Here is a 2441-nt window from a genome sequence, read left to right as displayed (position 1 = left end):
CTGAAATTACCATTTTTTTTTTTTTTACTTTTTAGTTATTTAGTTTTACTTACTAGCTTATAATATTTCATTGGTTTACATTTCTATAACTTCAAGAAAAATTAAGCATCTTTATGTGTGTGTGTGTGTAATTATTTCATTCATTATTGTTTTTTAAGTTTGACCAGAGAAAGATAGTGAGAGAAAGAGAGAGATAAAGTGAGAAAGCAAGCTGCCAGGTCTGAGATTTGAGCCATGGCTGGCCACGTGGAAGTCCAGCACCTCAATCACCACGCCACCTGCCAGCCTCCTTTTATATATCGATTAGCCATTCAATTTTTTTCTTCTGTGAGTTTCTTTTCACATCCTTTACCCAGCTTCCATTGGACACAGGAACCAGAAATTTCCCCTCCTATGTAGTGACAAGTAAACCTTTCCAGGCACTTAGGCATGCCAGTCCTTTCTAGCCAGGTCCCACATCCATTCCAAAGTGGAATATTTGAAATAGATGGTTTCCATGACAAATAACAACATTCCAAAGGACTCTATTGGTTGATAACCACAGAGTACTTTACCTTTGGCTAGGAGATAATGATATACTACAATCTCTCTTCACTACTTTGCCTCACCAACAATTAAAGAGAAGTTACTGAGAGGTAAGTGATTCTTCTCTTGATCTTTCAGAAAGTCAAAAGTCTGTATTCTTTCTAACCCTTTTACTTTCCTTAATTTTTTGTTAAGAGAAAGAACTATGGCTACATTAGAAAATTGCCTCACTATGGACCCTTATCTGGAAATCTTACCACATTTACCAATTGGAAAAATTAATCTCTGTTAATTAGTCTCAACTTCATGATTCATTAGTCAGTATACTCCTCAGAAATGAGCCTATGTATAGAAACAAATGTATTGTGAAATACTGGCTCACATGATTATACAGGCTGAGAATTCCTACAGTCTGTTTTCTGTAGGCTGGGACTCAGGGTTTATGATCTTATAGTCTAAAGACTGAGAGCCAAAGACCTGAGGATATAGATTCTAGCCTGGTTCTGAAGGTCTGAAAACCAGGAGCATGGAGGGCAGAAGATCAATGCCCAGTTCAAGTAATCAGGTGGAGAGCAAACTGAAGTTGCTGCTAGGAGTGGGAATACTGCTTCAGCTTGGGGTGGGTTGCTTATTTCACTGGCAAGGACTCATGAGAATTTAGAGCCCAATGTCCCTAGCTTCTTCAGCATCTTCCACACATCACCATTCCAACTTACAGGATCCCATTTCTTCCCAATCAATGTCCTTGCAGGACACTGCAAAGCTGGAAGTTTAGCTTTCATCACAATTTAGCCAGAAACATGAAGAAATTATGGATATGATTTTCAACAATCTCCTTCCCCATGGCTACAGGAGACAAGGGTTCCTGCAGGGTACATATAAACCCTTCAGGTCATTTATACAGCCTTTGGACTAAAAATTAATCATAGATTCTCTGAGCTCATTTTTCCCTTTCACCACTTTGTCTAACTTGTCAAACTTTTTTTTTTTTTGGTTTTAGACTTAAAATTGATTTATTATTTGGCAAAATGGGAAGTTTGAAGTCTAATATGTGAGACATCTGAGTTTTTATTGCTGTTGAATGGTATAGGCCTATGAATTTCACAATTGTAAAATTGTGAACCTCTGAATAGAGGCTGGTGGCTGAAGTCCACTACACTGTGTTCTTCTTGTCAGGGGACTTTCCTCCCAGCATGTTTTTTGTTTTTTCCTTTTTAAAAAAATTTTAAAATTTTTTTCCTTTTATTATTATTTTTTTTCATTTCATTTTCTTCCATAGAGTGCAGACACTCGGTATATATTAAGTGGGGACATACAATGCCTCTCCTTCATAGCATGACTTGCTTCACTCAGCAGTAAGTCTTTCATATTCATCCACTTCCTGTCAAAAGCCAGGGTTTTGTTGTTTTTTTTTATGGATGAATAGTAATCCATTGAGTATATGTGCCACAGTTTTTCTAACCATTCATCAGTTCATGGGCATTTGGGTTGTTTCCATGACTTAGCAATTGTGAAAAGTGCCGCAATAAATATCGATGTGCAAGCACTTTTTTGATTAAGTATTCTTCTGTCCTTTGGGTAGATACCAAGGAGTGGGATGGCTGGATCATATGGTAGTTCTATTTGTAGATTTTTGAGGAATCTCCAAATTGTTCTCCACAGTGGTTGGAACAATTTACATTCCCACCAGCAGTGTAAGAGAGTTCCCTTTTCACCACACCCCCACCAGCAGTTATCATTTTTTTGTTTTTTTAAACTTGGACATTCTGACTGGGGTTAGGAGATATCTCATTATTGTTTTGATCTGCCTTTCTCTTACAATGAGGGATGTTGAGCATCTTTTCATATGCCTTTTAGCTATTCGTATGTCATCTTTAGAGAGTGGGTTTTTCAACTCATTCTCCCATCTTTTAATA

The 2441-nt window shown here is 37.3% G+C and overlaps 1 long non-coding RNA gene across 1 annotated transcript in view; it reads left to right on the top strand.

Annotated features, from left to right (window-relative positions):
- The first annotated feature begins 562 nt into the window (after positions 1-562).
- The window catches only part of LOC102482954 (uncharacterized), a 21464-nt gene continuing 19585 nt past the window's right edge, over positions 563-2441 (top strand). Inside the window, exon 1 of the long non-coding RNA XR_335133.1 lies at positions 563-635. This is a non-coding gene — a long non-coding RNA (uncharacterized LOC102482954). The remainder of the gene's footprint in view (positions 636-2441) is intronic.

This window comes from Tupaia chinensis, unplaced genomic scaffold (genome assembly GCF_000334495.1).
Source record: "Tupaia chinensis unplaced genomic scaffold, TupChi_1.0 Scaffold000348_1, whole genome shotgun sequence".
NCBI classification, from domain to species: domain Eukaryota; kingdom Metazoa; phylum Chordata; class Mammalia; order Scandentia; family Tupaiidae; genus Tupaia; species Tupaia belangeri.
This window is presented reverse-complemented; position numbering and strand designations above follow the sequence as displayed.